The sequence below is a fragment of the Schistocerca serialis genome, chromosome 8 (assembly GCF_023864345.2).
Source record: "Schistocerca serialis cubense isolate TAMUIC-IGC-003099 chromosome 8, iqSchSeri2.2, whole genome shotgun sequence".
Lineage (NCBI taxonomy): Eukaryota > Metazoa > Arthropoda > Insecta > Orthoptera > Acrididae > Schistocerca > Schistocerca serialis.
The window spans coordinates 25,101,924-25,128,809 of record NC_064645.1 but is presented as its reverse complement, the minus strand read 5'-3'; positions in this window follow the sequence as shown (position 1 = coordinate 25,128,809).

Sequence of the window (26,886 nt, the reverse complement as noted above, 5' to 3'; positions counted from 1 at the left end):
TTCCCTTGGACCTTCTTATTGACGATGAAACACAGAGTTTGCATCCGAATTTAATACAAAAGGCACATTGCCGACTTAAGTACAAGAGGACGGACACTCTAACTGTTAATGATTTGAACCTCTCCAGTGAGTCCAGTTTTTGATTCCGATGCTTCACTTCAGGTTTACTGTATCCCTTGGACCTTCTTATTGACGATGAAACACAGAAATTGCATCGGATTTAAATTCAAAACACACAATGCCGACTTCAGTAAAAGAGGACTGACACTCTCACTTTCTATGATTTGAAACTCTGCTGTGAGTACAGTATAAGATTCCGATGCTTCACTTCAGGTTTACTGTATCCCTTGGAACTTCTTACTGACGATGAAACACAGAAATTGCATCGGAATTAAATTCAAAAGGCACAATGCCGACTTAAGTACAAGAGGACTGACACTCTAACTTTCTATGATTTGAACCACTCATGTGAGTCCAGTTTTAGATTCCGATGCTTCACTTCAGGTTTACAGTATCCCTGGGACCTTTGTACTGACGATGAAACACAGAGTTTGCACCCAAAATTAATACAAAAGGCACAATGCCGACTTAAGTACTAGAGGACTGACACTCTAACTTTCTATGATTTGTACCTATCCTGTGAGTACAGTTTTAGATTCCGATGCTTCACTTCAGGTTTACAGTATCCCTTGGACCTTCTTATAGACGATGAAACACAGATATTGCATCGGAATAAAATTAAAACGCACAATGCCGACTTAAGTAAAAGAGGACTGACACTCTCATTTTCTATGATTTGAACCTCTCCTGTGAGTCCACTTTTAGATTCCGATGCTTCACTTCAGGTTTACCGTATCCCTTGGACCTTCTTGTTGACAATGAACCACAGAAATAGCACCGGAGTTAAATTCAAAAGGCACAATGCCGACTTAAGTACAAGAGGACTGACACTCTAACTTTCTATGATTTGTACCTATCCTGTGAGTCCAGTTTTAGATTCCGATGCTTCACTTCAGGTTTACTGTTTCCCTTGGACCTTCTTATTGACCATGAAACACAGAGTTTGCATCCGAATTTAATACAAAAGGCACAATGCCGACTTAAGTACAAGTAGACTGACACTCTAACTATCTATGATTTGAACCTCTCCTGTGAGTCCAGTTTTAGACTCCGATGCTTTACTTCAGGTTTACTGTATCCCTTGGACCTTCTTATTGACGATTAAACACAGAAACTGCTTTCGAATTTAATACAAAAGGCACAATAGCGACTTAAGTACAAGAGGACTGACACTCTCACTTTCTATGATTTGAAACTCTGCTGTGAGTCCAGTATTAGATTCCGATGCTTCACTTCAGGTTTACTGTATCCCTTGGACCTTCTTACTGACGATGAAACACAGAAATTGCATCGGAATTAAATTCAAAATGCAAAATGAAGACTTAAGTACTAGAGGACTGACACTCTCACTTTCTATGATTTGAACCTCTCCTTTGAGTCCACTTTTAGATTCCGATGCTTCACTTCAGGTTTACTGTATCCCTTGGACCTATTAATTGACGATGAAACACAGAGTTTGCATCCGAATTTAATACAAAAGGTACAATGCCGACTTAAGTGCAAGAGGACTGACACTCTAACATTCTATGATTTGAACCTCTCCTGTGAGTCCAGTTTGAGATTCCTTTGCTTCACTTCAGGTTACTGTATACCTTGGACCTTCTTATTGACGATGAAACACAGAAATTATATCCGAATTTTATACAAAAATAAGAATGGCGCCTTTAATACAAGAGGACCGACAATCTCACTTTCTATGATTTGAACATCTCCTGTGAGTCCAGTTTTAGATTCCGATGCTTCACTTCAGGTTTACTGTATCCCTTGGACCTTCTTATAGGCGATGAAACACAGATATTGCATAGGAATAAAATTAAAACGCACAATGCCGACTTAAGTAAAAGAGGACTGACACTCTCACTTTCTATGATTTGAACCTCTCCTGTGAGTCCAGTTTTAGACTCCGATGCTTTACTTCAGGTTTACTGTATCCCTTGGACCTTCTTATTGACGATTAAACACAGAAACTGCTTTCGAATTTAATACAAAAGGCACAATTGCGACTTAAGTGCAAGAGGACTGACACTTTAACTTTCTATGATTTGTACCTATCCTGTGAGTCCAGTTTTATATTCCGATGCTTCACTTCTGGTTTACTGTATCCCTTGGACCTTCGTATTGACGATGAAACACAGAAATTGCATCGGAATTAAATTCAAAAGGCACAATGCCGACTTAAGTACAAGAGGACTGACACTCTAACTTTCTATGATTTGAACCACTCATGTGAGTCCAGTTTTAGATTCCGATGCTTCACTTCAGGTTTACTGTATCCCTTGGACCTTTGTACTGACAATGAAACACAGAGTTTGCACCCGAAATTACAACAAAAGGCACAATGCCGACTTAAGTACTAGAGGACTGACACTCTAACTTTCTATGATTTGAACCTCTCCCGTGAGTCCAGTTTTAGATTCCGATGCTTCACTTCAGGTTTACTGTATCCCTTGGACCTTCTTATTGACGATGAAACACAGAAATTGCATCCGAAATTAATACAAAAGTCACAATGGTGACTTAAGTACAAGAGGACTGACACTCTCACTTTCTATGATTTGAACCTCTCCTGTGAGTACTGTTTTAGATTCCGATGCTTCAGTTCAGGTTTACTGTATCCCTTGGACCTTCTTATTGACGATGAAACACAGAAATTGCATCCGAATTTAATACAAAAATCACAATGGCGCCTTTAGTACAAGAGGACCGACAATCTCACTTTCTATGATTTGAACATCTCCTGTGAGTCCAGTTTTAGATTCCGATGCTTCACTTCAGGTTTACTGTATCCCTTGGACCTTCTTATAGACGATGAAACACAGATATTGCATCGGAATAAAATTAAATCGCACAATGCCGACTTAAGTAAAAGAGGACTGACACTCTCACTTTCTATGATTTGAACCTCTCCTGTGAGTCCAGTTTTAGATACCGATGCTTCACTTCAGGTTTACCGTATCCCTTGGACCTTCTTGTTGACAATGAACCACAGAAATAGCACCGGAATTAAATTCAAAATGCACAATGCCGATTTAAGTACAAGAGGACTAACACTTTAACTTTCTTTGTTTTGTACCTATCCTGTGAGTACAGTTTTAGATTCCGATGCTTCACTTCAGGTTTACTGTATCCCTTGGACCTTCTTATTGACGATGAAACACAGAGTTTGCATCCGAATTTAATACAAAAGGCACAATGCCGACTTAAGTACAAGAGGACTGACACTCTAACTATCTATGATTTGAACCTCTCCTGTGAGTCCAGTTTTAGACTCCTATGCTTTACTTCAGGTTTACTGAATCCCTTGGACCTTCTTATTGATGATTAAACACAGAAACTGCTTTCGAATTTAATACAAAAGGCACAATGGCGACTTAAGTACAAGAGGACTGACACTCTCACTTTCTATGATTTGAAACTCTGCTGTGAGTCCAGTATTAGATTCCGATGCTTCACTTCAGGTTTACTGTATCCCTTGGACCTTCTTACTGACGATGAAACACAGAAATTGCATCGGAATTAAATTCAAAATGCACAATGAAGACTTAAGTACTAGAGGACTGACACTCTCACTTTCTATGATTTGAACCTCTCCTTTGAGTCCAGTTTTAGATTCCGATGCTTCACTTCAGGTTTACTGTATCCCTTGGACCTACTAATTGATGATGAAACACAGAGTTTGCATCCGAATTTAATACAAAAGGTACAATGCCGACTTAAGTGCAAGAGGACTGACACTCTAACTTTCTATGATTTGAACCTCTCCTGTGAGTCCAGTTTGAGATTCCTTTGCTTCACTTCAGGTTACTGTATCCCTTGGACCTTCTTATAGACGATGAAACACAGATATTGCATCGGAATAAAATTAAATCGCACAATGCCGACTTAAGTAAAAGAGGACTGACACTCTCACTTTCTATGATTTGAACCTCTCCTGTGAGTCCAGTTTTAGATTCCGATGCTTCACTTCAGGTTTACCGTATCCCTTGGACCTTCTTGTTGACAATGAACCACAGAAATAGCACCGGAATTAAATTCAAAATGCACAATGCCGACTTAAGTACAAGAGGACTAACACTTTAACTTTCTTTGTTTTGTACCTATCCTGTGAGTACAGTTTTAGATTCCGATGCTTCACTTCAGGTTTACTGTATCCCTTGGACCTTCTTATTGACGATGAAACACAGAAATTGCATCCGAAATTAATACAAAAGTCACAATGGTGACTTAAGTACAAGAGGACTGACACTCTCACTTTCTATGATTTGAACCTCTCCTGTGAGTACTGTTTTAGATTCCGATGCTTCAGTTCAGGTTTACTGTATCCCTTGGACCTTCTTATTGACGATGAAACACAGAAATTGCATCCGAATTTAATACAAAAATCACAATGGCGCCTTTAGTACAAGAGGACCGACAATCTCACTTTCTATGATTTGAACATCTCCTGTGAGTCCAGTTTTAGATTCCGATGCTTCACTTCAGGTTTACTGTATCCCTTGGACCGTCTTATAGACGATGAAACACAGATATTGCATCGGAATAAAATTAAATCGCACAATGCCGACTTAAGTAAAAGAGGACTGACACTCTCACTTTCTATGATTTGAACCTCTCCTGTGAGTCCAGTTTTAGATTCCGATGCTTCACTTCAGGTTTACCGTATCCCTTGGACCTTGTTGTTGACAATGAACCACAGAAATAGCACCGGAATTAAATTCAAAATGCACAATGCCGACTTAAGTACAAGAGGACTAACACTTTAACTTTCTTTGTTTTGTACCTATCCTGTGAGTACAGTTTTAGATTCCGATGCTTCACTTCAGGTTTACTGTATCCCTTGGACCTTCTTATTGACGATGAAACACAGAGTTTGCATCCGAATTTAATACAAAAGGCACAATGCCGACTTAAGTACAAGAGGACTGACACTCTAACTATCTATGATTTGAACCTCTCCTGTGAGTCCAGTTTTAGACTCCTATGCTTTACTTCTGGTTTACTGAATCCCTTGGACCTTCTTATTGATGATTAAACACAGAAACTGCTTTCGAATTTAATACAAAAGGCACAATGGCGACTTAAGTACAAGAGGACTGACACTCTCACTTTCTATGATTTGAAACTCTGCTGTGAGTCCAGTATTAGATTCCGATGCTTCACTTCAGGTTTACTGTATCCCTTGGACCTTCTTACTGACGATGAAACACAGAAATTGCATCGGAATTAAATTCAAAATGCACAATGAAGACTTAAGTACTAGAGGACTGACACTCTCACTTTCTATGATTTGAACCTCTCCTTTGAGTCCAGTTTTAGATTCCGATGCTTCACTTCAGGTTTACTGTATCCCTTGGACCTACTAATTGACGATGAAACACAGAGTTTGCATCCGAATTTAATACAAAAGGTACAATGCCGACTTAAGTGCAAGAGGACTGACACTCTAACTTTCTATGATTTGAACCTCTCCTGTGAGTCCAGTTTGAGATTCCTTTGCTTCACTTCAGGTTACTGTATACCTTGGACCTTCTTATTGACGATGAAACACAGAAATTATATCCGAATTTTATACAAAAATCAGAATGGCGACTTAAGTACAAGAGGACTGACACTCTCACTTTCTATGATTTGAACATCTCCTGTGAGTCCAGTTTTAGATTCCGATGCTTCACTTCAGGTTTACTGTATCCCTTGGACCTTCTTATAGACGATGACACACAGATATTGCATCGGAATAAAATTAAAACGCACAATGCCGACTTAAGTAAAAGAGGACTGACACTCTCACTTTCTATGATTTGAACCTCTCCTGTGAGTCCACTTTTAGATTCCGATGCTTCACTTCAGGTTTACCGTATCCCTTGGACCTTCTTGTAGACAATGAACCACAGAAATAGCACCGGAGTTAAATTCAAAAGGCACAATGCCGACTTAAGTACAAGAGGACTGACACTCTAACTTTCTATGATTTGTACCTATCCTGTGAGTCCAGTTTTAGATTCCGATGCTTCACTTCAGGTTTACTGTATCCCTTGGACCTTCTTATTGACCATGAAACACAGAGTTTGCATCCGAATTTAATACAAAAGGCACAATGCCGACTTAAGTACAAGAGGACTGACACTCTAACTATCTATGATTTGAACCTCTCCTGTGAGTCCAGTTTTAGACTCCGATGCTTTACTTCAGGTTTACTGTATCCCTTGGACCTTCTTATTGACGATTAAACACAGAAATTGCTTTCGAATTTAATACAAAAGGCACAATAGCGACTTAAGTACAAGAGGACTGACACTCTCACTTTCTATGATTTGGAACTCTGCTGTAAGTCCAGTATTAGATTCCGATGCTTCACTTCAGGTTTACTGTATCCCTTGGACCTTCTTACTGACGATGAAACACAGAAATTGCATCGGAATTAAATTCAAAATGCAAAATGAAGACTTAAGTACTAGAGGACTGACACTCTCACTTTCTATGATTTGAACCTCTCCTTTGAGTCCACTTTTAGATTCCGATGCTTCACTTCAGGTTTACTGTATACCTTGGACCTACTAATTGACGATGTAACACAGAGTTTGCATCCGAATTTAATACAAAAGGTACAATGCCGACGTAAGTGCAAGAGGACTGACACTCGAACATTCTATGATTTGAACCTCTCCTGTGAGTCCAGTTTGAGATTCCTTTGCTTCACTTCAGGTTACTGTATACCTTGGACCTTCTTATTGACGATGAAACACAGAAATTATATCCGAATTTTATACAAAAATAAGAATGGCGCCTTTAATACAAGAGGACCGACAATCTCACTTTCTATGATTTGAACATCTCCTGTGAGTCCAGTTTTAGATTCCGATGCTTCACTTCAGGTTTACTGTATCCCTTGGACCTTCTTATAGACGATGAAACACAGATATTGCATAGGAATAAAATTAAAACGCACAATGCCGACTTAAGTAAAAGAGGACTGACACTCTCACTTTCTATGATTTGAACCTCTCCTGTGAGTCCAGTTTTAGATTCCGATGCTTCACTTCAGGTTTACCGCATCCCTTGGACCTTCTTGTTGACAATGACCCACAGAAATAGCACCGGAATTAAATTCAAAAGGCACAATGCCGACTTAAGTACAAGAGGACTGACACTTTAACTTTCTATGATTTGTACCTATCCTGAGAGTCCAGTTTTATATTCCGATGCTTCACTTCTGGTTTACTGTATCCCTTGGACCTTCGTATTGACGATGAAACACAGAAATTGCATCGGAATTAAATTCAAAAGGCACAATGCCGACTTAAGTACAAGAGGACTGACACTCTAACTTTCTATGATTTGAACCACTCATGTGAGTCCAGTTTTAGATTCCGATGCTTCACTTCAGGTTTACTGTATCCCTTGGACCTTTGTACTGACAATGAAACACGGAGTTTGCACCCGAAATTAATACAAAAGGCACAATGCCGACTTAAGTACTAGAGGACTGACACTCTAACTTTCTATGATTTGAACCTCTCCCGTGAGTCCAGTTTTAGATTCCGATGCTTCACTTCAGGTTTACTGTATCCCTTGGACCTTCTTATTGACAATGAAACACAGAAATTGCATCCGAAATTAATACAAAAGTCACAATGGTGACTTAAGTACAAGAGGACTGACACTCTCACTTTCTATGATTTGAACCTCTCCTGTAAGTACTGTTTTAGATTCCGATGCTTCAGTTCAGGATTACTGTATCCCTTGGACCTTCTTATTGACGATGAAACACAGAAATTGCATCCGAATTTAATACGAAAATCACAATGGCGCCTTTAGTACAAGAGGACCGACAATCTCACTTTCTATGATTTGAACATCTCCTGTGAGTCCAGTTTTAGATTCCGATGCTTCACTTCAGGTTTACTGTATCCCTTGGATCTTCTTATAGACGATGAAACACAGATAATGCATCGGAATAAAATTAAATCGCACAATGCCGACTTAAGTAAAAGAGGACTGACACTCTCACTTTCTATGATTTGAACCTCTCCTGTGAGTCCAGTTTTAGATTCCGATGCTTCACTTCAGGTTTACCGTATCCCTTGGACCTTCTTGTTGACAATGAACCACAGAAATAGCACCGGAATTAAATTCAAAATGCACAATGCCGACTTAAGTACAAGAGGACTGACACTTTAACTTTCTTTGTTTTGTACCTATCCTGTGAGTCCAGTTTTAGATTCCGATGCTTCACTTCAGGTTTACTGTATCCCTTGAACCTTCTTATTGACGATGAAACACAGAGTTTGCATCCGAATTTAATACAAAAGGCACAATGCCGACTTAAGTACAAGAGGACTGACACTCTAACTATCTATGATTTGAACCTCTCCTGTGAGTCCAGTTTTAGACTCCTATGCTTTACTTCAGGTTTACTGAATCCCTTGGACCTTCTTATTGATGATTAAACACAGAAACTGCTTTCGAATTTAATACAAAAGGCACAATGGCGACTTAAGTACAAGAGGACTGACACTCTCACTTTCTATGATTTGAAACTCTGCTGTGAGTCCAGTATTAGATTCCGATGCATCACTTCAGGTTTACTGTATCCCTTGGACCTTCTTACTGACGATGAAACACAGAAATTGCATCGGAATTAAATTCAAAATGCACAATGAAGACTTAAGTACTAGAGGACTGACACTCTCACTTTCTATGATTTGAACCTCTCCTTTGAGCCCAGTTTTAGATTCCGATGCTTCACTTCAGGTTTACTGTATCCCTTGGACCTACTAATTGACGATGAAACACAGAGTTTGCATCCGAATTTAATACAAAAGGTACAATGCCGACTTAAGTGCAAGAGGACTGACACTCTAACTTTCTATGATTTGAACCTCTCCTGTGAGGCCAGTTTGAGATTCCTTTGCTTCACTTCAGGTTACTGTATACCTTGGACCTTCTTATTGACGATGAAACACAGAAATTATATCCGAATTTTATACAAAAATCAGAATGGCGACTTAAGTACAAGAGGACTGACACTCTCACTTTCTATGATTTGAACATCTCCTGTGAGTCCAGTTTTAGATTCCGATGCTTCACTTCAGGTTTACTGTATCCCTTGGACCTTCTTATTGACGATGAAACACAGAAATTGCATCGGAATTAAATTCAAAACACACAATGCCGACTTCAGTTAAAGAGGACTGACACTCTCACTTTCTTTGGTTTGAACCTCTCCTGTGTGTCCAGTTTTAGATTCCGATGTTTCACTTCAGGTTTACTGTATCCCTTGGACCTTCTTATTGACGATGAAACACAGAAATTGCATCGTAATTAAATTCAAAAGGCACAATGCCGACTTAAGTACAAGAGGACTGACACTCTAACTTTCTATGATTTGAACCTCTCCAGTGAGTCCAGTTTTAGAATCCGATGCTTCACTTCAGGTTTACTGTTTCCCTTGGACCTTCTTATTGACGATGAAACACAGAGTTTGCATCCAAATTTAATACAAAAGGCACATTGCCGACTTAAGTACAAGAGGACTGACACTCTAACTGTCTATGATTTGAACCTCTCCAGTGAGTCCAGTTTTAGATTCCGATGCTTCACTTCAGGTTTACTGTATCCCTTGGACCTTCTTATTGACGATGAAACACAGAGATTGCATCCGAATGTAATACAAAAGGAACAATGGCGACTTAAGTACAAGGGGACTGACACTCTCAGTTTCTATGATTTGAACCTATCCAGTGAGTCCAGTTTTAGATTCCGATGCTTCACTTCAGGGTTACTGTATCCCTTGGACTATCTTATTGACGATGAAACACAGAAATTGCATCCGAATTTAATACAAATGGCACAATGCCGACTTAAGTACAAGAGCACTGACACTCTCACTTTACATGATTCGAACTTCCCCTGTGAGGTCAGATATAGATTCCGATGCTTCACTTCAGGTTTACTGTACCCTTGGACCTTCTAATTGACGATGAAACACAGAGTTTGCGTCCGGTTTTAATACAAAAGGTACAATGCCGACTTAAGTACAAGAGGACTGACACTCTAACTTTCTATGATTTGAACCTCTCCTGTGAGTCCAGTTTTAAATTCCGTTGCTTCACTTCAGGTTTACTGTATCCCTTGGACCTTCTTACTGACGATGAAACATAGATATTGCATCGGAATTAAATTCAATCCGCACAATGCCGACTTAAGTAAAAGAGGACTGACACTCTCACTTTCTATGATTTGAAACTCTGCTGTGAGTCCAGTATTAGATTCCGATGCTTCACTTCAGGTTTACTGTATCCCTTGGACCTTCTTACTGACGATGAAACACAGAAATTGCATCGGAATTAAATTCAAAAGGCACAATGTGGACTTAAGTACAAGAGGACTGACACTCTAACTTTCTATGATTTGAACCACTCATGTGAGTCCAGTTTTAGATTCCGATGATTCACTTCAGGTTTACTGTATCCCTTGGACCTTCTTATTGACGATGAAACACAGAAATTGCATCCGAATTTAATACAAAAATCACAATGGCGACTTAAGTACAAGGGGACTGACACTCTCAGTTTCTATGATTTGAACCTATCCAGTGAGTCCAGTTTTAGATTCCGATACTTCACTTCAGGTTTACTGTATCCCTTGGACTTTCTTATTGACGATGAAACACAGAAATTGCTTCCGATTTTAATACAAATGGCACAATGCCGACTTAAGTACAAGAGCACTGACACTCTCACTTTACATGATACGAACTTCTCCTGTGAGGTCAGATTTAGATTCCGATGCTTCACTTCAGGTTTACTGTACCCTTGGACCTTCTAATTGACGATGAAACACAGAGTTTGCATCCGGTTTTAATACAAAAGGTACAATGCCTACTTAAGTACAAGAGGACTGACACTCTAACTTTCTATGATTTGAACCTCTCCTGTGAGTCCAGTTTTTAATTCCGATGCTTCACTTCTGGTTTACTGTATCCCTTGGACCTTCTTATTGACGATTAAACACAGAAACTGCTTTCGAATTTAATACAAAAGACACAATGGCGACTTAAGTACAAGAGGACTGACACTCTCACTTTCTATGATTTGAAACTCTGCTGTGAGTCCAGTATTAGATTCCGATGCTTAACTTCAGGTTTACTGTATCCCTTGGACCTTCTTACTGACGATGAAACACAGAAATTGCATCGGAATTAACTTCAAAAGGCACAATGTGGACTTAAGTACAAGAGGACTGACACTCTAACTTTCTATGATTTGAACCACTCATGTGAGTCCAGTTTTAGATTCCGATGATTCACTTCAGGTTTACTGTATCCCTTGGACCTTTGTATTGACGATGAAACACAGAGTTTGCATCCGGTTTTAATACAAAAGGTACAATGCCGACTTAAGTACAAGAGGACTGACACTCTAACTTTCTATGATTTGAACCTCTCCTGTGAGTCCAGTTTTAAATTCCGTTGCTTCACTTCAGGTTTGCTGTGAACCTTGCAGCTTCTTATTGACGATGAAACACAGAAATTGAATCGGAATTAAATTCAAAAGGCACAATGCCGACTTAAGTACAAGAGGACTGACACTCTCACTTTCTATGATTTGAACCTCTCCTGTGAGTCCAGTTTTACATTCCGATGCTTCACTTCAGGTTTACTGTATCCCTTGGATCTTCTAATTGACGATGAAACACAGATTTTGCATCCGAATTTAATACAAAAGGTACAATGCCGACTTAAGTACAGGAGGACTGACACTCTAACTTTCTATGTTTTGCACCTCTCCTGTGAGTCCAGTTCTAGATTCCGATGCTTCACTTTAGGTTTACTGTATCCCTTGGACCTTCTTATTGACGATGAAACACAGAAATTGCATCCGAATTTAATACAAAAATCACAATGGCGGCTTAAGTACAAGAGGACTGACACTCTCACTTTCTATGATTTGAACATCTCCTGTGAGTCCAGTTCTAGATTCCGATGCTTCACTTCAGGTTTACTGTATCCCTTGGACCTTCTCATTGACAATGAAACACAGAAATTGAATCGGAATTAAATTCAAAAGGCACAATGCCGACTTAAGTACAAGAGGACTGACACTCTCACTTTCTATGATTTGAACCTCTCCTGTGAGTCCAGTTTTACACTCCGATGCTTCACTTCAGGTTTACAGTATCCCTTGGATCTTCTAATTGACGATGAAACACAGAGTTTGCATCCGAATTTAATACAAAAGGTACAATGCCGACTTAAGTACAGGAGGACTGACACTCTAACTTTCTACGATTTGCACCTCTCCTGTGAGTCCAGTTTTAGATTCCGATGCGTCACTTCAGGTTTACTGTACCCTAGGACCTTCTAATTGACGAGGAAACACAGAGTTTGCATCCGGTTTAATACAAAAGGTACAATGCCGACTTAAGTACAAGAGGACTGACACTCTAACTTTCTATGATTTGAACCTCTCCTGTGAGTCCAGTTTTAAATTCCGATGCTTCACTTCTGGTTTACTATATCCCTTGGACCTTCGTATTGACGATGAAACACAGAAATTGCATCCGAATTTAATACAAAAATCACAATGGCGACTTAAGTACAAGAGGACTGACACTCTCACTTTCTATGATTTGAACATCTCCTGTGAGTCAAGTTTTAGATCCCGATGCTTCACTTCAGGTTTACTGTATCACTTGGACCTTTGTATTGACGATGAAACACAGAGTTTGCACCCGAAATTAATACAAAAGGCACAATGCCGACTTAAGTACTAGAGGACTGACACTCTAACTTTCTATGATTTGAACCACTCCCGTGACTCCAGTTTTAGATTCCGATGCTTCACTTCAGGTTTACTATATCCCTTGGACCTTCTTATTGACGGTGAAACACAGAGTTTGCATCCGAATTGAATACAAAAGGCACAATGCCGACTTAAGTACAAGAGGACTGACACTCTAACTATCTATGATTTGAACCTCTCCTGTGAGTCCAGTTTAAGACTCCGAAGCTTTACTTCAGGTTTACTGTATCCCTTGGACCTTCTTATTGACGATTAAACACAGAAACTGCTTTCGAATTTAATACAAAAGGCACAATGGCGACTTAAGTACAAGAGGACTGACACTCTCACTTTCTATGATTCGAACATCTCCTGTGAGTCCAGTTTTAGATTCCGATGCTTCACTTCAGGTTTACTGTATCTCTTGGAAGTTCTTATTGACGATGAAACACAGAAATTGCATCGGAATTAAATTCAAAAGGCACAGTGCCGACGTAAGTAGAAGAGGACTAACACTCTCACTTTCTATGATTTGAACTTCTCCTGTGAGTCCAGTTTTAGATTCCGATGCTTCACTTCAGGTTTACTGTATACCTTGCAGCTTCTTATTGACGAAGAAACACAGAAATTGTATCGGAATTAAATTCAAAAGGCACAATGCCGACTTAAGTACAAGAGGACTGACACTCTCACCTTCTATGATTTGAACCTCTCCTGTGAGTCCAGTTTTACATTCCGATGCTTCACTTCAGGTTTACTGTATCCCTTGGATCTTCTAATTGACGATGAAATACAGAGTTTGCATCCGAATTTAATACAAAAGGTACAATGCCGACTTAAGTACAGGAGGACTGACACTCTAACTTTCTATGATTTGAACCTCTCCTGTGAGTCCAGTTTTAGATTCCGATGCTTTACATCAGGTTTACTGTATCCCTTGGACCTTCTTATTGACGATGAAACACAGAAATTGCATCCGAATTTAATTCAAATGGCGCAATGCCGACTTATGTGCAAGAGGACTGACACTCTCACTTTCTATGATTCGAACCTCTCCTGTGAGGTCAGATTTAGATTCCGATGCTTCACTTCAGGTTTACTGTATCCCTTGTACCTTCTTATTGACGATGAAACACAGAAATTGCATCGGAATTAAATAGAAAACGCACAATGCCGACTTAAGCAAAAGAGGACTGACACTCTCACTTTCTTTGCTTTGAACCTCTCCTGTGAGTCCAGTTTTAGATTCCGATGCTACACTTCAGGTTTACTGTATCCCTTGGACCTTCTTATTGTCGATGAAACACAGAAATTGCATCAGAATTAAATTCAAAAAGCACAATGCCGACTTAAGTACAAGAGGACTGACACTCTAACTTTCTATGATTTGAACTTCTCCAGTGAGTCCAGTTTTAGATTCCGATGCTTCACTTCAGGTTTACTGTTTCCCTTGGACCTTCTTATTGACGATGAAACACAGAGTTTGCATCCGAATTTAATACAAAAGGCACAATGCCGACTTAATAACAAGAGGACTGACACTCTAACTTTCTATGATTTGAACCTCTCCTGTGAGTCCAGTTTTAGATTCCGATGCTTCACTTCAGGTTTACTGTATCCCTTGGACCTTCTTATTGACGATGAAACACAGAAATTGCATCCGAATTTAATACAAATGGCACAATGCTGACTTAAGTGCAAGAGGACTGACACTCTCACTTTCTATGATTCGAACCTCTCCTGTGAGGTCAGATTTAGATTCCGATGCTTCACTTCAGGTTTACTGTATACCTTGCACCTTCTTATTGACGATGAATCACAGAAATTGCATCGGAATTAAATTCAAAAGGCACAATGCCGTCTTAAGTACAAGAATACTGACACTCTAACTTCCTATGATTTGCACCTCTCCTGTGAGTCCAGTTTTAGATTCCGATGCTTCACTTCAGGTTTACTGTATCCCTTGGACCTTCTTATTGACAATGAAACACAGAAATTGCATCGGAATTAAATTGAAAACGCACAATGCCAACTTAAGCAAAAGGTGACTGACACTCTCACTTTCTTTGCTTTGAACCTCTCCTGTGAGTCCAGTTTTAGATTCCGATGCTTCACTTCAGGTTTACTGTATCCCTTGGACCTTCTTATTGTCGATGAAACACAGAGATTGCATCAGAATTAAATTCAAAAGGCACAGTGCCGACTTAAGTATAAGAGGACTGACACTCTAACTTTCTATGATTTGAACTTCTCCAGTGAGTCCAGTTTTAGATTCCGATGCTTCACTTCAGGTTTACTGTTTCCCTTGGACCTACGTATTGACGATGAAACATAGAGTTTGCATCCGAATTTAATACAAAAGGCACAATGCCGACTTAATAACAAGAGGACTGACACTCTAACTTTCAATGATTTGAACCTCTCCTGTGAGTCCAGTTTTAGATTCCGATGCTTCACTTCAGGTTTACTGTATCTCTTGGACCTTCTTACTGACGATGAAACACAGAACTTGCATCCGAATTTAATACAAAAGGCACAATGGCGACTTAAGTACAAGGGGACTGACACTCTAACTTTCTATGATTTGAACCTATCCTGTGAGTCCAGTTTTAGAGTCCGATGCTTCACTTCAGGTTTACTGTATCCCTTGGACCTTCTTATTGACGATGAAACACAGAAATTACATCCGAATTTAATACAAATGGCACAATGCCGACCTAAGTACAAGGGCACTGACACTATCACTTTCCATGATTCGAACTTCTCCTGTGAGGTCAGATTTACATTCCGATGCTTCACTTCAGGTTTACTGTATACCTTGCACCTTCGTATTGACGATGAAACACAGAAATTGCATCGGAATTAAATTCAAAAGGCACAATGCCGTCTTAAGTACAAGAATACTGACACTCTAACTTTCTATGATTTGCACCTCTCCTGTGAGTCCAGTTTTATATTCCGATGCTTCACTTCAGGTTTACTGTATCCCTTGGACCTTCTCATTGACGATGAAACACAGAAATTGCATCCGTATTTAATACAAAAATCACAATGGCGGCTTAAGTACAAGAGGACTGACACTCTCACTTCCTATGATTTGAACATCTCCTGTGAGTCCAGTTCTAGATTCCGATGCTTCACTTCAGGTTTACTTTATCCCTTGGACCTTCTTATTGACGATGAAACACAGATATTGCATCGGAATTAAATTTAAAACGCACAATGCCGACTTATGTAAGAGAGCACTGACACTCTCACCTTCTATGATTTGAATCTCTCCTGTGAGTCCAGTTTTAGATTCCGATGCTTCACTTCAGGTTTACTGTATCCCTAGGACCTTCTTATTCACGATGAAACACAGAAATTGCATCCGAATTTAATACAAATGGCACAATGCCGACTTAAGTACAAGAGGACTGACACTCTCACTTTCTATGATTCGAACCTCTCCTGTGAGGTCAGATTTAGATTCCGATGCTTCACTTCAGGTTTACTGTATACCTTGCACCTTCTTATTGACGATGAAACACAGAAATTTCATCGGAATTAAATTCAAAAGGCACAATGCCGTCTTAAGTACAAGAATACTGACACTCAAACTTTCTATGATTTGCACCTGTCCTGTGAGTCCAGATTTAGATTGCGATGCTTCACTTCAGGTTTACTGTATCCCTTGGACCTTCTTATTGACGATGAAACACAGAAATTGCATCGGAATTAAATTGAAAACGCACAATGCCGACTTAAGCAAAAGAGGACTGACACTCTCACTTTCTTTGCTTTGAACCTCTCCTGTGAGTCCAGTTTTAGATTCCGATGCTTCACTTCAGGTTTACTGTATCCCTTGGACCTTCTTATTGTCGATGAAACACAGAATTTGCATCAGAATTAAATTCAAAAGGCAGAATGCCGACTTAAGTACAAGAGGACTGACACTCTAACTTTCTATGATTTGAACTTTTCCAGTGAGTCCAGTTTTAGATTCCGATGCTTCACTTCAGGTTTACTGTTTCCCTTGGACCTTCTTGTTGACGATGAAACACAGAGTTTGCATCCGAATTTAATACAAAAGGCACAATGCCGACTTAATTACAAGAGGACTGACACTCTAACTTAGTATGATTTGAACCTCTCCTGTGAGTCCAGTTTTAGATTCCGATGCTTCTCTTCAGGTTTACTGTATCCCATGGACCTTCTTATTGACGATGAAACACAGAAATTGCATCCGAAATTAACACAAAAGTCACAATGGTGACTTAAGTACATGAGGACTGAACTCTCACTTTCTATGATTTGAACCTCCCCTGTGAGTCCAGTTTTAGATTCCGATGCTTCACCTCAGGTTTACTGTATCTGTTGGACCTTCTTATTGACGATGAAACACAGAAATTGCATCCGAATTTAATACAAATAGCACAATGCCGACTTAAGTACAAGAATACTGACACTCTAACTTTCTATGATTTGCACCTCTCCTGTGAGTCCAGATTTAGATTGCGATGCTTCACTTCAGGTTTACTGTATCCCTTGGACCTTCTTATTGACGATGAAACACAGAAATTGCATCGGAATAAAATTGAAAACGCACAATGCCGACTTAAGCAAAAGAGGACTGACACTCTCACTTTCTTTGCTTTGAACCTCTCCTGTGAGTCCAGTTTTAGATTCCGATGCTTCACATAAGGTTTACTGTATCCCTTGGACCTTCTTATTGACGATGAAACATAGAAATTGCATCCGAATTTAATACAAAAGGCACATTACCGACTTAAGTACAAGCGGAGTTACACTCTAACTTTCTATGATTTGAATCTCTCCTGTGAGTCCAGTTTTAGATTCCGATGCTTCACTTCAGGTTTACTGTATCCCTTTGATCTTCTTATTGACGATGAAACACAGAAATTGCATCGGAATTAAATACAAAATGCACAATGATGACTTAAGTACAAGAGGACTGACTCTACTCACTGTCTATGTTTAGAACCTCTCCTGTGAGTCCAGTTTTAGATTCCGATGTTTCACTTCAGGTTTACTGTATACCTAGTACCTTATTGTTGACGATGAAACACAGAAATGGCATCTGAATGAATTTCGAAAGGCACAATGCCGACTTAAGTACAAGAGGACTGACACTCTAATATTCTATGATTTGAACCTCTCCTGTGAGTCCAATTTTACATTCCGATGCTTCACCTCAGGATTACTGTATACCTTGTACCTTCTTATTGACGTCGAAGCACAGATATTTTATCGGAATAAAATTGAAAAGGCACAATGCCGACATAAGTACAAGAGGACTGACACTCTAACTCTCTATGATTTGAACCTCTCCTGTGAGTTCAGTTTTAGATTCCGATGCTTCACTTCAGGTTTACTGTATCCCTTGGACCTTCTTATTGACGATGAAACACAGAAATTGCATCGGAATTACATACAAAAGGCAGATTGCCGACTTAAGTACAAGACGACTTACACTTCTTACATTCTATGATTTGAAGCTCTCCTGTGTGACCGGTTCTAGATTCCGATGCTTCACTTCAGGTTTACTGTATCACTTGGACCTTCTTATTGACGATGAAACATAGAAATTGCATCCGAATTTAATACAAAAGGCACAATGCCGACTTAAGTACAAGAGTACTGACTCTTCTTACTGTCTATTTTTAGAACCTCTCCTGTGTGTCCAGTTTTAGTTTCCGATGCTTCACTTCTGGTTTACCGTACACCTTGGACCTTCGTATTGACGATGAAATACAGAGATTGCATCGGAATTAAGTTCAAAAGGCACAATGCCGACATAAGTACAAGAGGACTGACACTCTAACTCTCTTTGATTTGAACCTCTCCTGTGAGTCCAGTTTTAGATTCCGAAGCTTCACTTCAGGTTTACTGTATCCCTTGGACCTTCTCTTTTTCGATGAAGCACAGAAATTGCATCTGAATTTAATACAAAAGTCACAATGCCGACTTAAGAACAAGAGGACTGATACTCTAACTTTCTATGATTAGAACCTCTCCAGTGAGTCCAGTTTTAGATTCCGATGGTTCACTTCAGGTTTACTGTACACGTGGGACCTTCTTATTGACGATGAAACACAGAAATTGCAACGTAATTAAATTCAAAAGGCACAATGCCGACTTAAGTACAAGAGGACTGACAATCTAACTTTCTATGATTTGAACCTCTCCTGTGAGTCCAGTTTTAGATCCCGATGCTTCACTTCAGGTTTACTGTATACCTTGGACCTTCTTATTGACGATGAAGCACAGAAATTGCATCGGAATTAAATTCAAAAGGCACAATGCCGACTTAAGTACAAGAGTACTGACTCTTCTTACTGTCTATTTTTAGAACCTCTCCTGTGTGTCCAGTTTTTGTTTCCGATGCTTCACTTCTGGTTTACCGTACACCTTGGACCTTCGTATTGACGATGAAATACAGAGATTACATCGGAATTAAGTTCAAAAGGCACAATGCCGACATAAGTACAAGAGGACTGACACTCTAACTCTCTATGATTTAAACCTCTCCTGTGAGTCCAGTTTTAGATTCCGATGCTTCACTTCAGGTTTACTGTATCCCTTGGACCTTCTTATTGTCGATGAAGCACAGAAATTGCATCCGAATTTAATACAAAAGTCACAATGCCGACTTAAGAACAAGAGGACTGATACTCTAACTTTCTATGATTAGAACCTCTCCTGTGAGTCCAGTTTTAGATTCCGATGGTTCACTTCAGGTTTACTGTATACGTGGGACCTTCTTATTGACGATGAAACACAGAAATTGCATCGTAATTAAATTCTAAAGGCACAATGCCGACTTAAGTACAAGACGACTGACAATCTAACTTTCTATGATTTGAACCTCTCCTGTGAGTCCAGTTTTAGATTCCGATGGTTCACTTCAGGTTTACTGTATACGTGGGACCTTCTTATTGACGATGAAGCACAGAAATTGCATCGGAATTAAATTGAAAGGGCACAATGCCGACTTAAGTACAACAGGACTGACACTCTAACTTACTATGATTTGAACCTCTCCTGTGATTCCAGTTTTAGATTCCGATGTTTCACTTCAGGTTTACTGTATCCCTTGGATCTTCTTATTGACGATGAAACACAGAAATTGAATCGGAATTAAATACAAAAGGCACAATGCCGACTTAACTACAAGAGGACTGACACTTCTTACATTCTATGATTTTAACCTCTCCTGAGAGACCGGTTTTAGATTCCGATGCTTCACTTCAGGTTTGCTGTATCCCTTGGACCTTCTTATTGACGATGTAACACAGAAATTGCATCGGAATTACATACAAAAGGCAGATTGCCGACTTAAGTACAAGACGACTTACACTTCTTACATTCTATGATTTGAAGCTCTCCTGTGTGACCGGTTCTAGATTCCGATGCTTCACTTCAGGTTTACTGTATCACTTGGACCTTCTTATTGACGATGAAACATAGAAATTGCATCCGAATTTAATACAAAAGGCACAATGCCGACTTAAGTACAAGAGTACTGACTCTTCTTACTGTCTATTTTTAGAACCTCTCCTGTGTGTCCAGTTTTAGTTTCCGATGCTTCACTTCTGGTTTACCGTACACCTTGGACCTTCGTATTGACGATGAAATACAGAGATTGCATCGGAATTAAGTTCAAAAGGCACAATGCCGACATAAGTACAAGAGGACTGACACTCTAACTCTCTTTGATTTGAACCTCTCCTGTGAGTCCAGTTTTAGATTCCGAAGCTTCACTTCAGGTTTACTGTATCCCTTGGACCTTCTCTTTTTCGATGAAGCACAGAAATTGCATCTGAATTTAATACAAAAGTCACAATGCCGACTTAAGAACAAGAGGACTGATACTCTAACTTTCTATGATTAGAACCTCTCCAGTGAGTCCAGTTTTAGATTCCGATGGTTCACTTCAGGTTTACTGTACACGTGGGACCTTCTTATTGACGATGAAACACAGAAATTGCAACGTAATTAAATTCAAAAGGCACAATGCCGACTTAAGTACAAGAGGACTGACAATCTAACTTTCTATGATTAGAACCTCTCCTGTGAGTCCAGTTTTAGATTCCGATGGTTCACTTCAGGTTTACTGTATACGTGGGACATTCTTATTGACGATGAAACACAGAAATTGCAACGTAATTAAATTCAAAAGGCACAATGCCGACTTAAGTACAAGAGGACTGACAATCTAACTTTCTATGATTTGAACCTCTCCTGTGAGTCCAGTTTTAGGTCCCGATGCTTCACTTCAGGTTTACTGTATACCTTGGACCTTCTTATTGACGATGAAGCACAGAAATTGCATCGGAATTAAATTCAAAAGGCACAATGCCGACTTAAGTACAAGAGTACTGACTCTTCTTACTGTCTATTTTTAGAACCTCTCCTGTGTGTCCAGTTTTAGTTTCCAATGCTTCACTTCTGGTTTACCGTACACCTTGGACCTTCGTATTGACGATGAAATACAGAGATTGCATCAAAATTAAGTTCAAAAGGCACAATGCCGACATAAGTACAAGAGGACTGACACTCTAACTCTCTATGATTTGAACCTCTCCTGTGAGTCCAGTTTTAGATTCCGATGCTTCACTTCAGGTTTACTGTATCCCTTGGACCTTCTTATTGTCGATGAAGCACAGAAATTGCATCCGAATTTAATACAAAAGTCACAATGCCGACTTAAGAACAAGAGGACTGATACTCTAACTTTCTATGATTAGAACCTCTCCTGTGAGTCCAGTTTTAGATTCCGATGGTTCACTTTTGGTTTACTGTATACGTGGGACTTTCTTATTGACGATGAAACACAGAAATTGCATCGGCATTAAATTCAAATGGCACAATGCCGACATAAGTACAAGAGGACTGACATTCTAACTTTCTATGACATGATCCTCTCCTGTGAGTTCAGTTTTAGATTCCGATGCTTCACTTCAGGTTTACTGTATCCCTTGGACCTTCTTATTGACGATGAAACACAGATATTGCATCCGAATTTAATACAAAAGGCTCAATGCCAACTTAAGTACAAGAGGACCGACACTCTAACTTTCTATGATATGAACCTCTCCTGTGAGTCCAGTTTTAGATTCCGATGCTTCACTTCAGGTTTACTGTATACTTAGGACCTTCTTGTTGACGATGATACACAGAAATTGCATCGGAATTAAATTCGATAGGCACAATGCCGACTTAAGTACAAGAGGACTGACTCTCTAACTTTCTATGATTTGAACCTCTCCTGTGAGTCCAATTTTAGATTCCGATGCTTCACTTCAGGTTTACTGTATACCTTGGACCTTCTTATAGACGATGAAACACAGAAATTGCATCGGAATTAAATTCAAAAGGCACTATGCCGACTTAATTACAAGAGGACTGACACTCTAACTTTCTATGATTTGAACCTCTCCTGTGAGTCCAGTTTTAGATTCCGATGCTTCACTTCAGGTTTGCTGTATCCCTTGGACCTTCTTATTGACAATGAAGCACAGAAATTGCATCGGAATTAAACTCAAAAGGCACATTGCCGATTTAAGTACAAAAGGACTGACACTCTAACTTTCTATGATTTGAACGTCTCCTGTGAGTCCAGTTTTAGATTCCGATGCTTCACTTCAGGTTTACTGTATCCCTTGGACCTTCTTATTAACGATGAAACACAGAAGTTGCATCGTAATTAAATACAAAAGGCACAATGCCGACTTCAGTACAAGAAGACTGACTCTTCTTACTATCTATGTTATGAACCTTTAGTTTGAGACCAGTTTTAGATTCCGATGCTTCACTTCAGGTTTACTGTATCCCTTGGACCTTCTTATTGTCAATGAAGCACAGATATTGCATCCGAAATTAATACAAAAGGCACAATACCGACTTAAGTACAAGAGGACTGACACTCAAACCTTCCATGATTTGAACCTCTCCTGTGAGACCAGTTTTAGATTCCGATGCTTCACCTCAGGTTTACTGTATCCCTTGGACCTTCTTATTGATGATGAAACACAGATATTGCATCGGAATTAAATTCAAAAGGCACAATGCCGACTTAAGTACAACAGGACTGACACTCTAACATTCTATGATTTGAACCTCTCCTGTGAGTCCGATTATAGATTCCGATGCTTCACTTCAGGATTAATGTATACCTTGGACCTTCTTATTTACGATGATGCACAGAAATTTTATCGGAAGTAAATTGAAAAGGCACAATGCCGACATAAGTACAAGGGGACTGACACTCTAACTTTCTATGATTGGAACCTCTCCTGTGAGTCCAGTTATAGATTCCGATGCTTCACTTCAGGTTTACTGTATCCCTTTGACCTTCTTATTGACGATGAAACACAGAAATTGCATCGGAATTAAATACAAAATGCACAATGATGACTTAAGTACAAGAGGAATGACTCTTCTCACTGTCTATGTTTGGAACCTCTCCTGTGAGTCCAGTTTTAGATTCCGATGTTTCACTTCAGGTTTACTGTATACCTAGTACCTTCTTGTTGACGATGAAACACAGAAATTGCATCTGAATGAATTTCGAAAGGCACAATGCCGACTTAAGTACAAGAGGACTGACACACTAACTCTCTATGATTTGAACCTCTCCTGTGAGTCCAGTTTTAGATTCCGATGCTTCACTTCAGGTTTGCTGTATCCCTTGGACCTTCTTATTGACGATGTAACACAGAAATTGCATCCGAATTTAATACAAAAGGCACAATGCCGACATAAGTACAAGAGGACTGACATTCTAACTTTCTATGACATGATACTCTCCTGTGAGTTCAGTTTTAGATTCCGATGCTTCACTTCAGGTTTACTGTATCCCTTGGACCTTCTTATTGACGATGAAACACAGATATTGCATCCGAATTTAATACAAAAGGCTCAATGCCAACTTAAGTACAAGAGGACCGACACTCTAACTTTCTATGATATGAACCTCTCCTGTGAGTCCAGTTTTAGATTCCTATGCTTCACTTCAGGCTTACTGTATCCCTTGGACCTCCTTATAAACGATGAAACACAGAAATTGCATCCGAATATAATACAAAAGGCCCAATGCCGACTTAAGTACATGCGGACTGAGACTCTAAATGTCTATGATTTGAACCTCTCCTGTGAGTCCAGTTTTAGATTCCGATGCTTCACTTCAGGTTTACTGTATACTTAGGACCTTCTTGTTGACGATGATACACAGAAATTGCATCGGAATTAAATTCGATAGGCACAATGCCGACTTAAGTACAAGAGGACTGTCTCTCTAACTTTCTATGATTTGAACCTCTCCTGTGAGTCCAATTTTAGATTCTGATGCTTCACTTCAGGTTTACTGTATACCTTGGACCTTCTTATAGACGATGAAACACAGAAATTGCATCGGAATTAAATTCAAAAGGCACTATGCCGACTTAATTACAAGAGGACTGACACTCTAACTTTCTATGATTTGAACCTGTCCTGTGAGTCCAGTTTTCGATTCCGATGCTTCACTTCAGGTTTGCTGTATCCCTTGGACCTTCTTATTGACAATGAAGCACCAAAATTGCATCGGAATTAAACTCAAAAGGCACATTGCCGATTTAAGTACAATAGGACTGACACTCTAACTTACTATGATTTGAACGTCTCCTGTGAGTCCAGTTTTAGATTCCGATGCTTCACTTCAGGTTTACTGAGTCCCTTGGACCTTCTTATTGACGACGAAACACAGAAATTGCATGGTAATTTTAAAAAAAAAGGCACAATGCCGACTTAAGTACAAGAGGACTGACTCTTCTTACTGTGTATGTTTAGAACCTTTTCTGTGAGACCAGTTTTAGATTCCGATGTTTCACTTCAGGTTTACTGTATCCCTTGCACCTTCTAATTGACTATGAAACACACAAATTGCATCGTAATTAAATACAAAAGGCACAATGCCGACTTCAGTACAAGAAGACTGACTCTTCTTACTATCTATGATATGAACCTTTAGTTTGATACCAGTTTTAGATTCCGATGCTTCACTTCGGGTTTACTGTATCCCTTGGACCTTCTTATTGTCAATGAAGCACAGATATTGCATCCGAAATTAATACAAAAGGCACAATGCCGACTTAAGTACAAGAGGACTGACACTCTAACCTTCCATGATTTGAACCTCTCCTGTGAGACCAGTTTTAGATTCCGATGCTTTACCTCAGGTTTACTGTATCCCTTGGACCTTCTTATTGATGATGAAACACAGATATTGCATCCGAATTTAATACAAAAGGCACAATGCCGAGTTAAGTATAAGGGGACTGCCACCGTAACTTTCTATGATTTGAACCTCTCCTGTGAGTCCAGTTTTATTTTCCGATGCTTCACAACAGGTTTACCGTATACCTAGGACCTTCTTGTTGACGATGAAACACAGAAATTGCATCGTAATTAAATTCAAAAGGCACAATGCCGATTTAAGTACAACAGGACTGACACTCTAACATTCTATGATTTGAACCTCTCCTGTGAGTCCGATTATAGAATCCGATGCTTCACTTCAGGATTAATGTATACCATGGACCTTCTTATTTACGATGATGCACAGAAATTTAATCGGAAGTAAATTGAAAAGGCACAATGCCGACATAAGTACAAGGGGACTGCCACTCTAACTTTCTATGATTGGAACCTCTCCTGTGAGTCCAGTTATAGATTCCGATGCTTCACTTCAGGTTTACTGTATCCCTTTGACCTTCTTATTGACGATGAAACACAGAAATTGCATCGGAATTAAATACAAAATGCACGATGATGACTTAAGTACAAGAGGAATGACTCTTCTCACTGTCTATGTTTGGAACCTCTCCTGTGAGTCCAGTTTTAGATTCCGATGTTTCACTTCAAGTTTACTGTATACCTAGTATCTTCTTGTTGACGATGAAACACAGAAATTGCATCTGAATGAATTTCGAAAGGCACAATGCCGACTTAAGTACAAGAGGACTGACACTCTAACTCTCTATGATTTGAACCTCTCCTGTGAGTCCAGTTTTAAATTCCGATGCTTCACTTCAGGTTTACTGTATCCCTTGGACCTTCTTATTGACGATGAAACACAGACATTGCATCGGAATTACATATAAAAGGCAGATTGCCGACTTAAGTACAAGACGACTTACACTTCTTACATTCTATGATTTGAAGCTCTCCTGTGTGACCGGTTCTAGATTCCGATGCTTCACTTCAGGTTTACTGTATCACTTGGACCTTCTTAGTGACGATGAAACACAGAAATTGCATCCGGATTTAATACAAAAGGCACAATGCCGACTTAAGTACAGGAGGACTGACTCTTCTTACTGTCTATGTTTAGAACCTCTCCTGTGTGTCCAGTTTTGTTTCCGATGCTTCACTTCTGGTTTACCGTACACCTTGGACCTTCGTATTGACGATGAAGTACAGAGATTGCATCGGAATGAAATAGAAAAGGCACAATGCCTACTTAAGTACAAGAGGTCTGACACTCTAACTTTCTATGGTTTGAACCTCTCCTTTTTGACCAATTTTAGATTCCGATGCTTCACTTCAGGTTTACTGTATACCTTGGACCTTCTTATAGACGATGAAGCACAGAATTTGCATCGGAATTAAATTCAAAAAGCACAATGCCGACTTAAGTACTAGAGGACTGACACTTCTTACATTCTACGATTTGAACCTCTCCTGTGAGCCCGGTTTTAGATTCCGATGCTTCACTTCAAGTTTACTGTATCCCTTGGACCTTCTTATTGACGATGAAACACTGAAATTGGATCCGAATTTAATACAAAAGGCACAATGCCGACATAAGTACAAGAGGACTGAATCTTCTTACTATCTATGATATGAACCTTTAGTTTGAGACCAGTTTTAGATTCCAATGCTTCACTTCAGGTTTACTGTATCCCTTGGACCTTCTTATTGACGATAAAGCACAGAAATT